This window comes from Pseudophryne corroboree, chromosome 5 (assembly GCF_028390025.1).
Source record: "Pseudophryne corroboree isolate aPseCor3 chromosome 5, aPseCor3.hap2, whole genome shotgun sequence".
Lineage (NCBI taxonomy): Eukaryota > Metazoa > Chordata > Amphibia > Anura > Myobatrachidae > Pseudophryne > Pseudophryne corroboree.
In genome coordinates, this window is record NC_086448.1 from 559,578,090 (window position 1) to 559,601,123 (window position 23,034).

The 23,034-nt window shown below is 47.8% G+C and overlaps 1 protein-coding gene across 3 annotated transcripts in view; it reads right to left on the minus strand.

The window, feature by feature from the left end:
* The window catches only part of DCDC2 (doublecortin domain containing 2), a 401,802-nt gene that overhangs the window by 227,776 nt on the left and 150,992 nt on the right, over positions 1 to 23,034 (minus strand). The gene's annotated exons all lie outside the window — the stretch shown is intronic.

Sequence of the window (23,034 nt, forward strand, 5' to 3'; positions counted from 1 at the left end):
TACCTTAAAACAAGCCCTACTCGTTCTCCACCATGACAGACTGCATTATAAGAAAAAGATGGGTGTAGTATGGTATGCCGGCGGCCGGGCTCCCGGCGACCAGCATACCGGAGCCGGGAGCCCGACCGCCGGCATGCCGACAGTGTGGCAAGCGCAAAGGAGCCCCTTGCGGGCTCGCTGCGCTCGCCACGCTGCGGGCACGGTGGCGCTCTACGCGCGCCATGCTATTTTATTCTCCCTCCAGGGGGTCGTGGACCCCCACGAGAGAAAAAAAGTGTCGGTATGCCGGCTGTCGGTATGCCGGCTGTCGGGATTCCGGCGCCGGTATACTGTGCTCCGGGATCCCGACAGTCGGCATACTGAAGACCACCCGAAAAAGATGGCCGGAGGAAAGTATGGGTGCCCAGGATTTCAGGTCAGAAAGGGATGTTGCTATGGCCAACAGCATACATTTTGTGAAAACATACATAAATGTTTGCAATGTGTGAAACGGGGTAGGGACTTTAAGCCAGCCTGATCTAGATGTGGATGGAGTGTCGTCCTGCACCACAAAGTATCGATGTTCTGTACTCTGTACATGCGCAGGATCCATTCTGCACCTGCGCGATGGGTCCGGCGACACAGAACGCAGGAAAGCAGCAGACTGTTAGTGACTGCTGTCTGATGCTGTTTGGAAGGCGGGGAGGAGGTAACGGCAGCCTCCGTTCTACGTGTCGCCGGCATAGCAGGGGAGGTACGAGGCCAAGATCTCCGTCAATTTCATGGCATCTTGGTAGATCCTGTGGAAGCCTGCTTATGCGACCCCATGGGTCACACAGCCGGCCAATGGTGTCGGAGATGATTCGATACTGCGTCCTGGCAAGACGTCTCCTGCTGCATTACCATATTAGTGCTATTACTGCTGCTTCTATGTAAGTAGCAGCGATAGCAACTCTAACCGCATTGAATCAGGCCACACAGATGTGTCCTTTTATATCTTTGCTTGCGCTGTAGCATTCTGCGGCATTTATGCAGTGAAAAATGGGCACATAGGATTGCATGGTGTGAAAGGTGCTGGAGCAAATGGTGCCCCCAAATGACACCTGCACACGTGGGGATACCCACATTTGAAAGAGGGGAGTCCCCAAGCAATATCACCTTACAGTATGAATAAATTACATTCTCCATATATGGGGTAGCAACTGAATTTGTCCTATATCCTCTGTACTGGCTCATAAGCGTACCCTTGTATGAGAGATGGGAGTCCCCTCTTTAAATCAATGTGTTTCCATGGTAGTGATTACCAGATAATGACAAAACAGTATACAAAAAGAACATTTTATACAAGTGGGATTGATATAACTTCCAGATTTCCTTCTTCTTATGTTAAATAAAGACAAGGGTTAGGTACATTTTCTAGATTAAAATATGGTATGTTTTATAAATGCATTTCATTTATGACAGCAAAAAGGCAGCAAAAAAATGCAATATAATTTTCAATCGCATATTTATGAAAACCTCCCTACTGAATAAAATCATGTTTTTTTTCTCTGTTTTGTAAAGTGGGGACTAGTGCACACATATGCTTCTGTTGGTTACATAAAAATCCTGCAGTAGAATTAGAGAATGACTTTAACACTAATGAATATAGATAGAAAGATAGGTAGACAGATAGATAGATAGATAGATAGATAGATAGATAGATAGATAGATAGATAGATAGATAGATAGATAGATAGATAGATAGATAGATAGATAGATAGAGATATTAGTAACCGTTATTTTTGCATAGAAACATAGGCCGACTATAAGTATTGCCGCTTAACCAATGCAAACCAAACTTCAACAAGCATTGGTTAGTGGCCAAATGCCCCAGTAACATCAACTAAAGAAAAATATGAATCCAACTTCCCTACCAGAAATATATGCTAGACCCCCAAAAAACTAAAAGTGTAGGGAGCATGGGAATTTTCATAAGAGGTTTCCGATCCAGTGACCTTAGCATCTTATATATAAAATGAATTGGTCTGTTGTTTGTTGGTCTGTCCGGTTATGCATTTGGACACCCCTGCATCAATTGGGATGACACCAACATGAGGTAGTCCAGATGGATCCTGGCCAGGTTCTAGGGGAGTTAGGGTCCCGGTCGGACCTCCTGCTGGTGTACGCTGGCCAGTAATTTGCACACGGGGAAGCGGGGGTTCTGAGCTATATACTGGATGGATTTGGATGAAAACTTCACAGAGTGGTAACACTGGATTCCAGAAGACTTACTAGGGGGTTGAGGTCCCGGTCAGACCTCCTGTTGATGTACCCTGGGCAGAACTTTGAGCCAGGGACAACCACTGGATGAATTTGGACGAAAACTTCACAGAGTGGTAATTCTGGATCACAGAAGACATATTAGGGGAGGTGGAGTCCTGCTTGGACCTCCTGTTAGTGTTCAACAGGCAGAACTTTGACCTGCTCAGCCTGTTCTGGGCCTTTCACTGGATGGATTTGGATAAAAACTATAATAACTAACATAAACATAATTCACTTACCTGAAATAACCAACTTAAATAACCACAGAATAGCAACATTGATAACAGAAGGAAAACTTTAAACCCATCTTGCAATGTAAAAGTGATTATAAAACTGAACAGAAAGGAAAACTGGGGATTAAGGCTACTGGCGACATCATTGTGCCTTCTAATCAATGCATGGAAATGATACTGGTCATCCCATTCAAATGTATAGATCTTTATTTTAATCAACAGAAGCTGCTTGTGCATCTTATTACATTACTGTGCATCTAAGACGCATTTTCTCTGAAAACAACTAAAAAAAAAGATGCTCTGCGCTACCGAGTCCAGCCACGGCATGGCGCAACTTCGAGGGCTGTTTAGCATGACTGCAGGACATATATGTATTTTGCATATTTTGCACAATTGATCTAATATTGTAAGCACTATTTAATACCATTTAACCTACTCCCCTTTATTTGCATCCTAGGTATTACCCTTATACCTTTTGCCTTACTCTACCATTATTAGCGTTCCACTCAGAGAATATCATCCTATATGGACCAGCTGCACAATGCAGAGTTCCGATTGTTGACTATGGATCACTCTCTAATACCCCTTTCAGACATATTCTAAAATCCTGGATTTTTGTGCGTGAACGTGCATCAACCCAGGATTTCTGTATGTCTGAAAGGTACCAACCCGGGAACGCATTCCCGGGCCGGCGCCCATGCTATTGACCAGGGTTTTTCCCAGGACTTTCGTAACAGGTAAACAACCCGGGTTAAGTGTGTATGGTGCGACCCAGGATTTTAATCTGCCCTTAGAAGCCTCTGATAGGCTGTTCGGGGCTGCTTGGGGGTGGGCCTGCCAAGAGGAGGCTGCGCTCTGTGCTGCCAGGAGTGGGCTATGCTCTCTGCTGCCGGGAGAAGCAGCTAGTTTTAGAAGGGGTGTGTGGTTGCTTGAGTGTGACATGGATGTTTGTGTAACATGTATGTGTGTGTATGAGTGTGACGTGTGTGTGTATGAGTATGACATGTGTGTGTATGAGTGTGACATGTGTGTATGAGTGTGACATTTGTGTGTATAACATGTATGTGTGTGTATGAGTGTGACATGTGTGTGTATGAGTGTGACATGTGTGTGTATGATATAGTGTGTGTGTGTGTGTGTGTGTGTGTGTGTGTGTGTGTGTGTGTGTGTGTGTGTGTGTGTGTGTGTGCTTGTAGAATGCCAGGGGAGACCAGGCTTATGACTAAAAGGGGACGACCTGGGTATAGTGTGAAAGGGGGTTTCGAACGGAAAATCCAGGATTTTTTCAGAGGTGAAAAACCAGAGTCTGAGCAGGGAAATTCCATGGTCGTATGTCTGAAAGTGCTATAGGATTTCACAAGTTATGTAAACAAGCAACCCGTGGCTGAAATGCATGTCATACTGCAGGAACCACCAGCATTCCAAAACACGCACAGGATAATGTTATCGCAACATCACTCTACAGGTATTCTACAGAACAGATAGCCTGCTCATCAGCACACACAAGACAGGGCTTCCTGCAAAGTCTTTTGATATCAGGACCTTAGTTCTCATCGTGCGCTGACTGTAAGCACTCCTCTTTCTGACCAGAACCTACCCCCATTGCTGTCATACTGTATACTGTATATGCTGAGACAACATGAAAGCAGAAGCTGGGGGACTCATAAATCGGGTCTTACACTTTTTCAGCACAACTTATACTATCTCCAGAATATACAAATAATTGAACCATCTTCTTATGCTAGTTAAGATGTGCACCTACAAAATTAACAAATTCATTTCTTATTTATGAAAAAGCAGCATTTACTACTCATAATTGTGTGTTAAACCCTTAAGTGTAATTTATAGACCACCTGCAAAAGGTTAATTACCAGTGTCCTTTACTTTGTGGTTTACTTTTGAAGGCCCCCTGCAGGTGTTATATAAACATATACTAATTTAAACTATCTTATGACTCTTTGATGACCTTTACTCTAAACATTATCTCTAGAGTATTTCTGCAGGTATTATATAGATATTATCCGACAGCATTTTTCAGAAAACATATAAATAGGTATACTCAAACGTCACTCATAGAAACACCACCTTACTATTAGTGACATTTGTAGATCATCTTAATAATGGTCAATGGGCCTAATTCATATCTGACCGTAGCAGCAAATTTGTTACCTAATTGGAAAAAACCATACGCACTGCAGGGGGGAAGGGGGGGGGGGCAGATATAATGTAAAAAAAATAAGAATTTACTTACCGATAATTCTATTTCTCGGAGTCCGTAGTGGATGCTGGGGTTCCTGAAAGGACCATGGGGAATAGCGGCTCCGCAGGAGACAGGGCACAAAAAGTAAAGCTTTAGGATCAGGTGGTGTGCACTGGCTCCTCCCCCTATGACCCTCCTCCAAGCCTCAGTTAGGATACTGTGCCCGGACGAGCGTACACAATAAGGAAGGATTTATGAATCCCGGGTAAGACTCATACCAGCCACACCAATCACACCGTACAACCTGTGATCTGAACCCAGTTAACAGTATGATAACAGCGGAGCCTCTGAAAGATGGCTCACAACAATAATAACCCGATTTTTGTAACTATGTACAAGTATTGCAGATAATCCGCACTTGGGATGGGCGCCCAGCATCCACTACGGACTCCGAGAAATAGAATTATCGGTAAGTAAATTCTTATTTTCTCTATCGTCCTAGTGGATGCTGGGGTTCCTGAAAGGACCATGGGGATTATACCAAAGCTCCCAAACGGGCGGGAGAGTGCGGATGACTCTGCAGCACCGAATGAGAGAACTCCAGGTCCTCCTTAGCCAGGTTATCAAATTTGTAGGATTTTACAAACGTGTTTGCCCCTGACTAAATAGCCGCTCGGCAAAGTTGTAAAGCCGAGACCCCTCGGGCAGCCGCCCAAGATGAGCCCACCTTCCTTGTGGAATGGGCATTTACATATTTTGGCTGTGGCAGGCCTGCCACAGAATGTGCAAGCTGAATTGTATTACACATCCAACTAGCAAAAGTCTGCTTAGAAGCAAGAGCACCCAGTTTGTTGGGTGCATACAGGATAACAGCAAGTCAGTTTTCCTGACTCCAGCCGTCCTGGAACCTATATTTTCAGGGCCCTGACCACATCTAGCAACTTGGAGTCCTCCAAGTCCCTAGTAGGCGCAAGACACCACAATAAGCTGGTTCAGGTGAAACACTGACACCACCTTAGGGAGAGAACTGGGGACGAGTCCGCAGCTCTGCCCTGTCCGAATGGACAAACAGATATGGGCTTTTTTGAGAAAAAAACCACCAATTTGACACTCGCCTGGTCCAGGCCAGGTCCAAGAGCATGTTCACTTTTCATGTGAGATGCTTCAAATCCACAGATTTGACTGGTTTTAAACCAATGTGTTTTGAGGAATCCCAGAACTACGTTGAGATCCCACAGTGCCACTGGAGGCACAAAAGGGGGTTGTATATGCAATACTCCCTTGACAAACTTCTGGACTTCAGGAACTGAAGCCAATTCTTTCTGGAAGAAAAATCGACAGGGCCGAAATTTGAACCTTAATGGACCCCAATTTGAGGCCCATAGACACTCCTGTTTGCAGGAAATGCAGGAATCGACCGAGTTGAAATTTCTTCGTGGGGCCTTCCTGGCCTCACACCACGCAACATATTTTCGCCACATGTGGTGATAATGTTGTGCGGTCACCTCCTTTCTGGCTTTGACCAGGGTAGGAATGACCTCTTCCTGAATGCCTTTTCCCTTAGGATCCGGCGTTCCACCGCCATGCCGTCAAACGCAGCTGCGGTAAGTCTTGGAACAGACATGGTACTTGCTGAAACAAGTCCCTTCTTAGCGGCAGAGGCCATAAGTCCTCTGTGAGCATCTCTTGAAGTTCCGGGTACCAAGTCCTTCTTGGCCAATCCGGAGCCATGAGTATAGTTCTTACTCCTCTACGTCTTATAATTCTCAGTACCTTAGGTATGAGAAGCAGAGGAGGGAACACATACACCGACTGGTACACCCACGGTGTTACCAGAACGTCCACAGCTATTGCCTGAGGGTCTCTTAACCTGGCGCAATACCTGTCCCGTTTTTTGTTCAGACGGGACGCCATCATGTCCACCTTTGGTAATTCCCAACGGTTTACAATCATGTGGAAAACTTCCCCATGAAGTTCCCACTCTGCCGGGTGGAGGTCGTGCCTACTGAGGAAGTCTGCTTCCCAGTTTCCATTCCCGGAATGAAACACTGCTGACAGTGCTATCACATGATTTTCCGCCCAGCGAAAAGTCCTTGCAGTTTTTGCCACTGCCCTCCTGCTTCTTGTGCCGCCCTGTCTATTTACGTGGGCGACTGCCGTGATGTTTTATCCCACTGGATCAATACCGGCTGACCTTGAAGCAGAGGTCTTGCTAAGCTTAGAGCATTATAAATTTACCCTTAGCTATATTTATGTGGAGAAAAGTCTCCAGACTTGATCACACTCCCTGGAAATTTTTTCCTTGTGTGACTGCTCCCCAGCCTCTCGGGCTGGCCTCCGTGGTCACCAACATCCAAAACTGAATGCCGAATCTGCGGCCCTCTAGAAGATGAGCACTCTGTAACCACCACAGGAGAGACACCCTTGTCCTTGGATATAGGGTTATCCGCTGATGCATCTGAAGATGCGATCCGGACCATTTGTCCAGCAGATCCCACTGAAAAGTTCTTGCATGAAATCTGCCGACTGGAATTGCTTCGAAGGAAGTCACCATTTTTTTTACCATGGCCCTTGTGCAATGATGCACTGATTTTAGGAGGTTCCTGACTAGCTCGGATAACTCCCTGGCTTTCTCTTCCGGGAGAAACACCTTTTTCTGGACTGTGTCCAGAATCATCCCTAAGCACAGGAGACTTGTTGTCGGGATCAGCTGCGATTTTGGAATATTTAGAATCCACCCCTGCTGTTGTAACAGTATCCGAGATAGTGCTACTCCGACCTCCAACTGTTCCCTGGACTTTGCCCTTATCAGGAGATCGTCCAAGTAAGGGATAATTAAGACGCCTTTTCTTCGAAGAAGAACCATCATTTCGGCCATTACCTTGGTAAAGACCCGGGGTGCCGTGGACAATCCAAACGGCAGGGTCTGAAACTGATAGTGACAGTTCTGTACCACGAACCTGAGGTACCCTTAGTGATAAGGGCAAATTTGGGACATGGAGGTAAGCATCCCTGATGTCTCGGGACACCATATAGTCCCCTTCTTCCCGGTTCGTTATCACTGCTCTGAGTGACTCCATCTTGATTTGAACCTTTGTAAGTGTTCAAATTTTTTTAGATTTAGAATAGGTCTCACCTAGCCTTCTGGCTTCAGTACCACAATATAGTGTGGAATAATACCCCTTTTCTTGTTGTAGGAGGGGTAATTTAATTATCACCTGCTGGGAATACAGCTCGTGAATTGTTTCCCATACTGCCTCCTTGTCGGAGGGAGACCTTGGTAAAGCAGACTTCAGGAGCCTGCGCAGGGGAAACGTCTCGACATTCCAATCTGTACCCCTGGGATACTACTTGTAGGATCCAGGGGTCCTGTACGGTCTCAGCGTCATGCTGAGAGCTTGTCAGAAGCGGTGGAACGCTTCTGTTCCTGGGAATGGGCTGCCTGCTGCAGTCTTCTTCCCTTTCCTCTATCCCTGGGCAGATATGACTCTTATAGGGACGAAAGGACTGAAGCTGAAAAGACGGTGTCTTTTTCTGCAGAGATGTGACTTAGGGTAAAAAACGGTGGATTTTCCAGCAGTTGCCGTGGCCACCAGGTCCGATGGACCGACCCCAAATAACTCCTCTTCCTTTATACGGCAATACACCTTTGTGCCGTTTGGAATCTGCATCACCTGACCACTGTCGTGTCCATAAACATCTTCTGGCAGATATGGACATCGCACTTACTCTTGATGCCAGAGTGCAAATATCCCTCTGTGCATCTCGCATATATAGAAATGCATCCTTTTTATGATATTTTCCAGCCTCCTGTCAGCTGGCTCCTTGAGGACGGCCCTATCTATAGACGGTACCGCCACTTGTTCTGATAAGCGTGTGAGCGCCTTATCCACCCTAAGGGGTGTTTCCCAACGCGCCCTAACTTCTGGCGGGAAAGGGTATACCGCCCATATTTTCTATCGGGGGGAACCCACGCATCATCACACACTTCATTTAATTTATCTGATTCAGGAAAAACTACGGTAGTTTTTTCACATCCCACATAATACCCTCTTTTGTGGTACTTGTAGTATCAGAAATATGTAACACCTCCTTAATTGCCCTTAACGTGTGGCCCTAATAAGGAATACGTTTGTTTATTCACCGTCGACACTGGATTCAGTGTCCCTGTCTGTGTCTGTGTCGACCGACTAAAGTAAACGGGCGTTTTAAAACCCCTGACGGTGTTTTTGAGACGTCTGGACAGGTACTAATTGTTTGTCGGCCGTCTCATGTCGTCAACCGACTTTGCCGCGTGTTGACATTATCACGTAATTCCCTAAATAAGCCATCCATTCCGGTGTCGACTCCCTAGAGAGTGACATCACCATTACAGGCAATTGCTCCGCCTCCTCACCAACATCGTCCTCATACATGTCGACACACACGTACCGACACACAGCACACACACAGGGAATGCTCTGATAGAGGACAGGACCTACTAGCCCTTTGGAGAGACAGAGGGAGAGTTTGCCAGCACACACCAAAAACGCTATAATTATATAGGGACAACCTTATATAAGTGTTTTCCCTTATAGCATCTTTTTTATATATTTCTAACGCCAAATTAGTGCCCCCCCTCTCTGTTTTAACCCTGTTTCTGTAGTGCAGAGCAGGGGAGAGCCTGGGAGCCTTCCCTCCAGCCTTTCTGTGAGGGAAAATGGCGCTGTGTGCTGAGGAGATAGGCCCCGCCCCTTTTTCGGCGGCCTCGTCTCCCGCTCTTAACGGATTCTGGCAGGGGTTAAATATCTCCATATAGCCCCCGGAGGCTATATGTGAGGTATTTTTAGCCAAAAATAGGTTTTCATTGCCTCCCAGGGCGCCCCCCTTCCAGCGCCCTGCACCCTCAGTGACTGCCGTGTGAAGTGTGCTGAGAGGAAATGGCGCACAGCTGCAGTGCTGTGCGCTACCTTAAGAAGACTGAGGAGTCTTCATGCCGCCGATTCTGGACCTTCTTCTTGTTTCAGCATCTGCAAGGGGGCCGGCGGCGAGGCTCCGGTGACCATCCAGGCTGTACCTGTGATCGTCCCTCTGGAGCTAATGTCCAGTAGCCAAAGAAGCCAATCCATCCTGCACGCAGGTGAGTTCACTTCTTCTCCCCTAAGTCCCTCGTTGCAGTGATCCTGTTGCCAGCAGGACTCACTGTAAAATAAAAAACCTAAGCTAAACTTTTCTAAGCAGCTCTTTAGGAGAGCCACCTAGATTGCACCCTTCTCGGCCGGGCACAAAAATCTAACTGAGGCTTGGAGGAGGGTCATAGGGGGAGGAGCCAGTGCACACCACCTGATCCTAAAGCTTTACTTTTTGTGCCCTGTCTCCTGCGGAGCCGCTATTCCCCATGGTCCTTTCAGGAACCCCAGCATCCACTAGGACGATAGAGAAATAAGAATTTACTCACCGGTAATTCTATTTCTCGTAGTCCGTAGTGGATGCTGGGAACTCCGTAAGGACCATGGGGAATAGCGGGCTCCGAAGGAGGCTGGGCACTCTAGAAAGATCTTAGACTACCTGGTGTGCACTGGCCCCTCCCACTATGACCCTCCTCCAAGCCTCAGTTAGGTACTGTGCCCGGACGAGCGTACACAATAAGGAAGGATTTTGAATCCCGGGTAAGACTCATACCAGCCACACCAATCACACCGTACAACTCGTGATATGAAACACAGTTAACAGTATGAAACAATAGAGCCTCTCAACAGATGGCTCAACAATAACCCGATTTAGTTAACAATAACTATGTACAAGTATTGCAGATAAACCGCACTTGGGATGGGCGCCCAGCATCCACTACGGACTACGAGAAATAGAATTACCGGTGAGTAAATTCTTATTTTCTCTAACGTCCTAGTGGATGCTGGGAACTCCGTAAGGACCATGGGGATTATACCAAAGCTCCCAAACGGGCGGGAGAGTGCGGATGACTCTGCAGCACTGAATGAGAGAACTCCAGGTCCTCCTCAGCCAGGGTATCAAATTTGTAGAATTTTGCAAACGTGTTTGCCCCTGACCAAGTAGCTGCTCGGCAAAGTTGTAAAGCCGAGACCCCTCGGGCAGCCGCCCAAGATGAGCCCACCTTCCTTGTGGAATGGGCATTGACAGATTTTGGCTGTGGCAGGCCTGCCACAGTATGTGCAAGCTGAATTGTACTACAAATCCAACGAGCAATAGTCTGCTTAGAAGCAGGAGCACCCAGCTTATTAGGTGCATATAGGATAAACAGCGAGTCAGATTTTCTGACTCTAGCCGTTCTGGAAACATATATTTTCAGTGCCCTGACAACGTCTAGCAACTTGGAGTCCTCCAAGTCCCTAGTAGCCTAGGCACCCCAATAGGCTGGTTCAGGTGAAACGCTGACACCACCTTTGGGAGAAACTGGGGACGAGTCCTCAATTCTGCCCTATCCATATGGAAAATCAAATAAGGGCTTTTACAAGACAAAGCCGCCAACTTTGATACTCGCCTGGCAGAAGCCAAGGCCAATAACATAACCACCTTCCACGTGAGATATTTCAGATCCACGGTTTTTAGTGGTTCAAACCAATGTGATTTTAAGAAACTCAACACCACGTTGAGATCCCAAGGTGCCACAGGAGGCACAAACGGGGGCTGACTCTGCAGCACTCCTTTTATAAATGTCTGAACTTCAGGTACTGAAGCTAGTTCTTTTTGAAAGAAAATCGACAGAGCCGAGATCTGTACCTTAATGGAACCCAATTTAAGGCCCATAGTCACTCCTGCTTGCAGGAAATGCAGAAATCGACCTAGTTGAAATTCCTCTGTTGGGGCCCTTTCGGCCTCACACCATGCAACATATTTTCGCCATATGCGGTGATAATGAGTTGCTGTAACCTCTTTCCTGGCTTTAGTAAGCGTAGGAATGACTTCCTCCGGAATGCCCTTTTCCTTCAGGATCCGGCGCTCAACCGCCATGCCGACAAACGCAGCCGCGGTAAGTCTTGGAACAGACAGGGCCCCTGCTGCCGCAGGTCCTGTCTGAGTGGCAGAGGCCATGGGTCCTCTGATATAAATTCTTGAAGTTCTGGGTACCAAGCTCTTCTTGGCCATCCACGAGTATCGTTCTTACTCCTCGCCTTCTTATTATTCTCAGTACCTTTGGTATGAGAGGCAGAGGGGAGAACACATAAACCGACTGGTACACCCACGGTGTTACCAGAGCGTCCATAGGTATCGCCTGAGGGTCCCTTGACCCGGTGCAATATCTTTTATAGCTTTTTGTTGAGGCGGGACGCCATCATGTCCACCTGTGGCCTTTCCCAATGGTGTACAATCCTATTGGAAGACTTCTGGAGGAAGTCCCCATTCTCCCGGGTGGAGGTCGTGTCTGTTGAGAAGATCTGCTTCCCAGTTGTCCACTCCGGGAATGAACACTGCTGACAGTGCTAACACATGATTTTCCGCCTATCGGAGAATCCTTGTGGCTTCTGCCATCGCCATCCTGCTTCTTGTGCCGCCCTGTTGGTTTACATGGGCGACTGCCGTGATGTTGTCTGATTGGATCAGTACCGGCTGTTTTTGAAGCAGAGGCCTTGCCGGCCTCAGGGCATTGTAAATGGCCCTCAGGTCCAGAATATTTATGTGTAGGGAAATAACCTGACTTGACCAAAGTCCCTGGAAATTTCTTCCCTGTGTGACTGCCTCCCAGCCTCAAAGGCTGGAATCCATGGTCACTAGGACCTAGTCCTGTATGCCGAAACTGCGGCCCTCTTGAAGATGGGCACTCTGCAGCCACCACAGTAGAGATACCCTGGTCCTTGGAGACAGGGTTATCAGCCTATGCATCGGAAGATGCGATCCGGACCACTTGTCCAACAGGTCCCTCTGAAAAGTTCTTGTATGGAACCTGCCTAATGGGATTGCTTCGTAGGAAGCTACCATTTTTCCCAGGACTAGCGTGCAATGATGCACTGCTACCTATTTTGGCTTCAGGAGGTCTCTGACTAGAGATGACAACTCCTTGGCTTTCTCCTACGGGAGAAACACTATTTCTGGTTTATGTCCAGAACCATCCCCAGGAACAGTAGACGTGTCATAGGAACCAGCTGTGACTTTGGACTGTTTAGAATCCAACCATGCTGTTGTAGCACTTTCCAAAATAGTGCTACCCCGACTACCAACTGCTCCTTGGACCTCGCCCTTATAACGAGATTGTCCAAGTATGGGATAATTACAACTCCCTTTTTTTGAAGGAGTATCAATATCTCGGCCATTACCTTGATAAAACACCCTCGGTGCCATGTACAGTCCAAACGGCAGTGTCTGGACTTGGTAATGGTAATCCTGTACCACAAATCTGAGGTACTCCTGGCGAGGATGGTAAATGGGGACATGCAGGTAAGCATCCTTGATGTCCCAGGATACCATGTAATCCCCCTCGTCCAGGCTTGGAATAACCGCCCTGAGCGATTCCATCTTGAACTTGAATTTTTGTGTTCAAGGATTTTAAATATAAAATGGGTCACACCGAACCATGCGGTTTCGGTACCCCAACCCGTGTGGAATAGTAACCCCGTCCTTGTTGAAGTAGGGGCACCTTGAGTATTACCTGCTGGGAATACCGCTTATTAATTGCCTCTAGCACAGCCTCCCTGCCTGAGGGAGTTGTCAGCAAGGCATATTTTAGGAAACGGCTGGGGGGAGACATCTCGAATTCCAGCTTGTACCCCTGAAATACTACTTGAAAGAAACAGGGATCCACCTGTGAGCGAGCCCACTAATTGCTGAAATTTTTTAGACGGCCCCCCACCGTACCTGGCTACACCTGTGGAGCACCCGCGTCATGGTGTGGCCTCACAGGAGGCGGGGGAAGAATCTTGATTCTGGGAACAGGCTGACTGGTGCAGCTTTTTTCCCCTTGTCTCTGTACAGAAAGGAAGCGCCATTTGACCCGCTTGCTTTTCTGAAGCCGAAAGGACTGTACCTTTGTCTGTGAGGAAACCTGAGGTAAAATTATTTCTTCCCAGCAGTTGCTGTGGATACGAGGTCCCAGAGACCATCCCCAAATAATTCCTCACCCTTATAAGGCTCTCTATGCGCTTTTTAAGTCAGCATCACCTGTCCAGTGACAGGTCTCTAATACCCTCCTGACAGAATGGACATTACATTTATTTTGTATGCCAGCCGGCAAAATATCCCTCTGTGCATCCCCCATATATAAGACGACGTCTTTAATATGTTTTTATGTTTCTAGTTAACCTCTTGCGCTATTAAATTAAAGGTAACATGACTTGAGAACACTTAATTAATGATTGAAATAGATTTAATATCCGTAAAATAAATTATAAACAATAAACATAAAAATAAATAGTTATGTATGCGCATACACATAAAAAGATAAATACTATACTTTACTAATTAAGCATAAGAGGTGGATCATATAATTAATTGTGACCATATATGACTAATCGATATTCATACGTTGACAGTGTCCTTTATTTGGTATTTTCAACATGAAGCAGTCCCATTAGTTATGCTCATAGAAATGAGGTTAGGTGTGTACCAAGTAGGTAAATCGAACCACTATATCAGTTGTAAATGGTCCTTTTATACATGGAGAAATCTCCAAACAGCACGGAGAAGATAAATGTCACCTGGGGTTTGGTGCACAGCAAGCACCTATGTAGAACTCCCGGTTATCACTGTCCGTGAATGGTGTACTCCGTCTTCTGCTGTGTCAGATCATCACACACACCTTACTTCACATTAGGGGATGGAGGTTGTATCCGGCTCCCGGAGCTTTGCGCACTGCAGGCGCTGGTAAGATGATTCTGCTCCCGTCCTCAAGCCGCCGCATATAGCGCGTCCTCCCGTCTCCCGCTTATCGGTCTCAGGCAGTGTTGTATATCAATAAGACCTACTGTCAAACGTCCGTTAGGTCACACAGGGCTCCTTCTCTGACGCGTTTCGCTTCTAATTGAAGCTTCCTCATAGAGTAATGATTTTTAGACAATAGAGCCCTTTTTATATATAGCAGCCTCAATTCAATTGGTGCAATCATCCACCTAAAATAGTAACACCTGTCTAAGATCCACCTCCTGATCCACCTCTTAGCTCACCTGTTCTTTAATTAAAAGATTCACATTAACCTTTCATCTGCCCGTCTGTCTATAAACACATCTTTCAAAAATAGCAGGATAATAATCAATATACAATCAGTACTAGTATGTTTTTATGTTTGCCAACTAGTATCCCTGTTTGACAGGGTCACCGACCACGCTGCAGCAGCACGATCTGCAGGTCTCAGTCTAGTACCTGAGTGTGTAAATACAGACTTCAGGATAGCCTCCTGTTTTTTATCAACAGGCACCTATTAAAGTGGCCGTATCCTAAGATGGCAGTGCCACCTTTTTTTTTGACAAACGTGTGAGCGCCTTATCCACCCTAGGGGATATCTCCCAGCGTAACTTATCCACCTGGCGGGAAAGGGTACGCCATCAGTAACTTTTTATAAATTACCAGTTTCTTAACGGGGGAACCCACGCTTTCACACACTTCATTTATTCATCTGATGGGGGAACAAAACACTGCCTGTTTTTTCTCCCCAAACCTAAAACCCATTTTTAGAGGTGCTTGGGTTAAAGTCAGAAATGTATAACACATTTTTTATTGCCGGGATCACGTCACGGATGTTCCTAGTGGATTGTGTATATGTCTCCACCTTGTCGACACTGGAGTCAGACTCCGTGTCGACATCTGTGTCTGCCATCTGAGAGAGCGGGCGTTTTTGAGCCCCTGATGGCCTTTGAGACGCCTGGGCAGGCGCGGGCTGCGAAGCCGGCTGTCCCACAGCTGTTACGTCATCCACCCTTTTATGTAAGGAGTTGACACTGTCGGTTAATACCTTTCACCTATCCATCCACTCTGGTGTCGGCCCCACAGGGGGCGACATCACATATATCGGCCTCTGTTCTGTCACCATATAAGCCTCCTCATTCAACATGTCGACACAGCCGTACCGACACACCGCAGACACACAGGGAATGCTCTAAACGAGGACAGGACCCACAAAAGCCCTTTGGGGGGACAGAGTAAGAGTATGCCAGCACACACCAGAGCGCTATATATATACAGGGACTAACTGAGTTATGTCCCTAATAGCTGCTTTTTATATAATATACTGTATACAGTGCCAATTTTAATGCCCCCCCTCTCTTTTCCCTCTTACTGTACTGTAGTAATTGCAGGGAAGAGCCAGGGAGCTTCCTTCCAGCCGAGCTGTGAGGGAAAAATGGCGCCAGTGTGCTGAGGAGATAGGCTCCGCCCCTTTTTCGCGGCCTATTCTCCCGTTTTTTATGGAATTCTGGCAGGGGTATTTACCTCATATATAGCCCCTGGGGCCATATATTGAGGTATTTTAGCCAGCCAAGGTGTTTTTATTGCTGCCTCAGGGCGCCCCCCCCAGCGCCCTGCACCCTCAGTGACCGGAGTGTGAAGTGTGTGAGAGGAGCAATGGCGCACAGCTGCAGTGCTATGCGCTACCTTGGTGAAGACAGAGTCTTCATGCCGCCGATTTTCCGGACCATCTTCTTGCTTCTGGCTCTGTAAGGGGGACGGCGGCGCGGCTCCGGGACCGAACATCAAGGCTGGGCCTGCGGTCGATCCCTCTGGAGCTAATGGTGTCCAGTAGCCTAAGAAGCCCAATCCGGCTGCAAGCAGGCGAGTTCGCTTCTTCTCCCCTTAGTCCCTCGCTGCAGTGAGCCTGTTGCCAGCAGGTCTCACTGAAAATAACAAATTCTAAGACTATAACTTTCTAAGAGCTCAGGAGAGCCCCTAGTGTGCATCCAACCTCGGCCGGGCACGAAATCTAACTAAGGCTTGGAGGAGGGTCATAGTGGGAGGGGCCAGTGCACACCAGGTAGTCTAAGATCTTTCTAGAGTGCCCAGCCTCCTTCGGAGCCCGCTATTCCCCATGGTCCTTACGGAGTTCCCAGCATCCACTAGGACGTTAGAGAAATAAGATTTTACTCACCGGTAAATCTATTTCTCGTAGTCCGTAGTGGATGCTGGGACTCCGTAAGGACTATGGGGAATAGCGGCTCCGCAGGAGACTGGGCACAACTAAAGAAAGCTTTAGGACTACCTGGTGTGCACTGGCTCCTCCCACTATCACCCTCCTCCAGACCTCAGTTAGGATACCGTGCCCGGAAGAGCTGACACAATAAGGAAGGATTTTGAATCCCGGGTAAGACTCATACCAGCCACACCAATCACACCGTATAACTCGTGATACTATACCCAGTTAACAGTATGAAATATAACTGAGCCTCTCAACAGATGGCTCAACAATAACCCTTTAGTTAAGCAATAACTATAAACAAGTATTGCAGACAATCCGCACTTGGGATGGGCGCCCAGCATCCACTACGGACTACGAGAAATAGATTTACCGGTGAGTAAAATCTTATTTTCTCTGACGTCCTAAGTGGATGCTGGGACTCCGTAAGGACCATGGGGATTATACCAAAGCTCCCAAACGGGCGGGAGAGTGCGGATGACTCTGCAGCACCGAATGAGCAAACTCTAGGTCCTCCTCAGCCAGGGTATCAAACTTGTAGACTCTTGCAAAAATGTTTGAACCCGACCAAGTAACAGCTCGGCAAGTTGTAAAGCCGAGACCCCTCGGGCAGCTGCCCAAGAAGAGCCCACTTTCCTCGTGGAATGGGCTTTTACAGATTTAGGGTGCGGCAGTCCAGCCGCAGCATGTGCAAGTTGAATCGTGCTACAGATCCAGCGAGCACTAGTCTGCTTAGAAGCAAGAGCACCCAGCTTGTTGGGTGCATACAGGATAAATAGCGAGTCAGTTTTCCTGACTCCAGCCGTCCTGGAAACATATACTTTTCAGGGCCTTGACTACGTCCAGTAACTTGGAATCCTCCAAGTCCCAAGTAGCCGCAGGCACCACAATAGGTTGGTTCACATGAGAAACTGATACCACCTTAGGAAGGAATTGGGAACGAGTCCTCAATTCCGCCTTATCCATATAAAATACAGATAAGGGCTTTTGTATGAAAAAGCCGCCAATTCTGATACACGCCTGGCCGACGCCAAGGCCCACAGCATGACCACTTTCCACGTGAGGTATTGTAGCTCCACGGATTTAAGTGGCTCAACCCAATGCGACTTCAGGAAATCCAACACCACGTTGAGATCCCACGGTGCCACTTGAGGCACAAACGGGGGCTGACTATGCAGCACTCCCTTAACAAAAGTCTGAACTTCAGGCAGTGAAGCCAGTTCTATTTTGGAAGAAAATTGATAGAGCCGAAATCTGGACCGTAATGGAACCCAATTTTAGGCCCATAGTCACCTCTGACTGTAGGAAGAGCAGAAATCGACCTAGCTGAAATTTCTCCTTTTGGGGCCTTCCTGGCCTCACAGCACGCAACATATTTCCGCCATATGCGGTGATAATGGTTTGCGTTCACTTCTGTCCTAGCTTTAAATAGCGTAGGGATAACTTCCTCCGGAATGCCCTTTTCCTTCAGGATCCGGCGTTCAACCCACCAGGCCATCAAACGCAGCCGCGGTACGTCTTGGAACAGACAGGCCGCAGAGGCTGCAGCAGGTCCTGTCTGAGCGGCAGAGGCCATGGGTCCTCTGAGATCATTTCTTGGAGTTCTGGGTACCAAGCTCTTCTTGGCCCACCCGGAACAATGAGTATAGTTCTTACTCCTCTCCTTCTTATTATTCTCATTACCCTGGGTAAGAGAGGCAGAGAAGGGAACACATACACCGACTGGTACACCCACGGTGTTACCAGAGCGTCCACAGCTATCGCCTGAGGGTCCCTTGACCTGGCGCAATATCTTTGTAGCTGTTTGTTGAGGCGGGACGCCATTATGTCCACCTGTGGCCTTTCCCAATGGTGTACAATCATTTGGAAGACTTCTAGATGAAGTCCCCACTCTCCCGGGTGGAGGTCGTGTCTTCTGAGAAAGTCTGCTTCTCAGTTGTCCACTCCGGGAATGAACACTGCTGACAGTGCTAACACATGATTTTCCGCCCATCGGAGAATCCTTGTGGCTTCTGCCATCGCCATCCTGCTTCTTGTGCCGCCCTGTCAGTTTACATGAGCGACCGCCGTGATGTTGTCAGACTGGATCAGCACCGGCCGGTGTTGAAGCAGGGGTCAAGCCTGACTTAGGGCATTGTAAATGGCCCTTAGTTCCAGAATATTTATGTGTAGGGAAGTCTCCTGACTTTTCCATAGCCTTGGAAGTTTCTTCCCTGTGTGACTGCCCCCCAGCCTCGAAGGCTGGCATCCGTGGTCACCAGGACCCAGTCCTGTATGCCGAATCTGCGGCCCCCTAGAAGATGAGCACTCTGCAGCCACCACAACAGCGACACCCTGGCCCTTGGAGACAGGGTTATCCGCCGATGCATCTGAAGATGCGACCCGGACCACTTGTCCCACAGATCCCACTGGAAGATCCTTGCATGGGACCTGGCGAATGGAATTTCTTCGTAAGAAGCTACCATCTTTCCCAGGGCTCGCGTGCATTGATGCACCGACACCTGTATTTGTATTAGGAGGTCTCTGTCTAGAGACGACAACTCCTTGGACTTCTCCTTCGGGAGAAACCCTTTTTATCCTGTTCTGTGTCCAGAATCATACCCAGGAACAGTAGACGCGTCATAGTAACCAGCTGCGACTTTGGAATATTCAGAAACCAGCCGTGCTGTTGTAGCACTTCCCGAGATAGTGCTATTCCGACGAACAACTGCTCCCTGGACCTCGCCTTTATAAGGAGATCGTCCAAGTACGGGATAATTATTTCGGCCATTACCTTGGTAAATACCTCGGTGCCGGGGATAGACCAACGGCAACGTCTGGAAATGGTAATGACAATCCTGTACCACAATTTTGAGGTACTCCTGGTGAAGAGGGTAAATAGGGACATGCAGGTAAGCATCCTTGATGTCCAGTGATACCATGAAATTCTCCAGGCTTGCAATAATCGCCCTGAGCGATTCCATTTTGAACTTGAACCTTCGTATATAAGTGTTCAAGGATTTCAATTTTAGAATGGGTCTCACCGAACCGTCTGGTTTCGGTACCACAACATTTTGGAATAGTAACCCCGGCCTTGTTGAAGGAGGGGTACCTTGATTTCACCTGCTGGAAGTACAGCTTGTGAATTGCCGCCAGTACTACCTTCCTCCGAGGGCAGCAGGCAAGGCTGATGTGAGGTAACGGCGAGGGGGAGTCGCCTCGAACTCCAGCCTGTATCCCTGTGATACTACTTGCAGAACCTAGGGATCCACCTGTGGGCAAGCCCACTGGTCCCTGAAGTTCCCGAGATGCGCCCCCACCGCACCTGTCTCCACCTGTGGAGCCCCAGCATCATGCGGTGGACTCAGAGGAAGCGGGGGAAGATTTTTGATCCTGGGAACTGGCTGTCTGGTACAGCTTTTTCCTTCTTCCCTTGCCTCTGTGCAGAAAGGAAGCGCCTTTGACCCGCTTGCTTTTCTGAAGCCGAAAGGACTGTACCTGAAAATACGGTGCTTTCTTAGGCTGTGAGGAAACCTGAGGTAAAAAAATTTCTTCCCAGCTGTTGCTGTGGATACGAGGTCCCAGAGACCTTCCCCAAACAATTCCTCACCCTTATAGGGCAGAATCTCCATGTGCCTTTTAAAGGCAGCATCACCTGTCCACTGCCGGGTTTCTAATACCCTCCTGGCAGAATGGACATTGCATTAATTCTGGATGCCAGCCGGCAAATATCCCTCTGTGCATCCTTCATATATAAGATGACGTCTTTAATATGCTCTATGTTAGCAAAATATTATCCCTGTCTAGGGTATTAATATTATCTGACAGGGTATCAGACCACGCTGCAGCAGCACTATTTATGCTGAGGCAATTGCAGGTCTCAGTATAGAACCTGAGTGTGTATATACAGACTTCAGGATAGCCTCCTGCTTTTTATCAGCAGGCTCCTTCAAAGTGGCCGTATCCTAAGACGGCAGTGCCACCTTTTTTGACAAACGTGTGAGCGCCTTATCCACCCTCGGGGAAATCTCCCAACGTGACCTATCCTCTGGCGGGAAAGGGTATGCCATCAGTAACTTTTTAGAAATTACCAGTTTCTTATCGGGGGAACCCACGCTTCTTTACACACTTCATTCATTCATCTGATGGGGGAACAAAACACTGTCTTCTTTTTCTCCCCAAAAATAAAACCCCTTTTATGTGGTACTTGGGTTCATGTCAGAAATGTGTAACACATTTTTCATTGCCGAGATCATGTAACGGATGTTCCTAGTGGATTGTGTATATCTCAACCTCGTCGACCCTGGAGTCAGACTCCGTGTCGACATCTGTATCTGCCATCTGAGGTAACGGGCGTTTTTTGAGCCCCTGATGGCCTTTGAGATGCCTGGGCAGGCGCGGGCTGAGAAGCCGGCTGTCCCACAGCTGTTACGTCATCCAGCCTTTTATGTAAGGAGTTGACATTGTCGGTTAATACCTTCCACCTATCCATCCACTCTGGTGTCGGCCCCACAGGGGGCGACATCCCATTTATCGGCCTCTGCTCCGCCTCCACGTAACCTTCCTCATCCAACATGTCGACACAGCCGTACCGACACACCGCACACACACAGGGAATGCTCTGACTGAGGACAGGACCCCACAAAGTCCTTTGGGGAGACAGAGAGAGAGTATGCCAGCAGACACCAGAGCGCTATATAATGCAGGGATTAACACTATAACTGAGTGATTTTTCCCCAATAGCTGCTTGTATACATATATTGCGCCTAAATTTAGTGCCCCCCCTCTCTTTTTAACCCTTTGAGCCTGAAAACTACAGGGGAGAGCCTGGGGAGCTGTCTTCCAGCTGCACTGTGAAGAGAAAATGGCGCCAGTGTGCTGAGGGAGATAGCCCCGCCCCTTTTTCGGCTGACTTTTCTCCCGCTTTTTTATGGATTCTGGCAGGGGTAATTTATCACATATATAGCCCTGGGACTATATATTGTGATGATTTGCCAGCCAAGGTGTCTTATATTGCCCTCAGGGCGCCCCCCCCCCCAGCGCCCTGCACCCATCAGTGACCGGAGTGTGAGGTGTGCATGAGGAGCAATGGCGCACAGCTGCAGTGCTGTGCGCTACCTTGTTGAAGACAGAAGTCTTCTGCCGCCGATTTTCCGGAACAGTTCTTGCTTCTGGCTCTGTAAGGGGGCCGGCGGCGCGGCTCCGGGAACGAACACCAAGGTCGGGTCCTACGGTCGATCCCTCTGGAGCTAATGGTGTCCAGTAGCCTAAGAAGCCCAAACTACCACCTGTTAGGTAGGTTCGCTTCTTCTCCCCTTAGTCCCTCGCTGCAGTGAGTCTGTTGCCAGCAGATCTCACTGTAAAATAAAAAACCTAAATATACTTTCTTTCTAGGAGCTCAGGAGAGCCCCTAGTGTGCATCCAGCTCAGCCGGGCACAAGATTCTAACTGAGGTCTGGAGGAGGGTCATAGTGGGAGGAGCCAGTGCACACCAGGTAGTCCTAAAGCTTTCTTTAGTTGTGCCCAGTCTCCTGCGGAGCCGCTATTCCCCATGGTCCTTACGGAGTCCCAGCATCCACTTAGGACGTCAGAGAAATAAAGCAGCCAGTATTTACCCTGCACAGAAACAATATAACCTACTCAAATCTAACTCTATCTGCACATGTTATATCTGCCCCCCCCCCCCCCCACACACACACACACACACACACACCTGCAGTGCACATGGTTTTGTCCATCAGCTAACAAAATTGCTACTGCAATCAGATCTGAATTAGGCCCAATAGTTGCTAAACTTTTACTTTGAACATTAGGGGTGCAATTTGATTGATTTGTGCGCCCCTTGCTGGGTGTCTATACGAATATGCACCCGACGGAGCAATTCAATTGTTTCTCCATTCAGGCTGCCATTGGTATAGACATGCCTAAAAGCACCAGGTTTATCAGCGCAAAGCAGCTAAACCCATCTCAACAAGTGGTTAGAGTGCCTAAACAACAGACATACCAAACATTTCTTCTCACACTTCAGGAGGCTGTGAGAAGAAATGTCTTCCCTGCGGCTAACCAATGTCTAAACGGAGCAACAAATTAATTGCTCAGTTTTGCCCTAGTGGTATCCATGGGGGTAAACAATTGAATCGTCCATTACATTTTTTAGAATATTCTGGTGCTGATATTATTATTCTCTATGTTGAATGCTCCCAATGTGACTTTAATGCAACTGTTTACAGCTTTGAGATAAATGTGTTTTGCAACATGGGAAATACAGT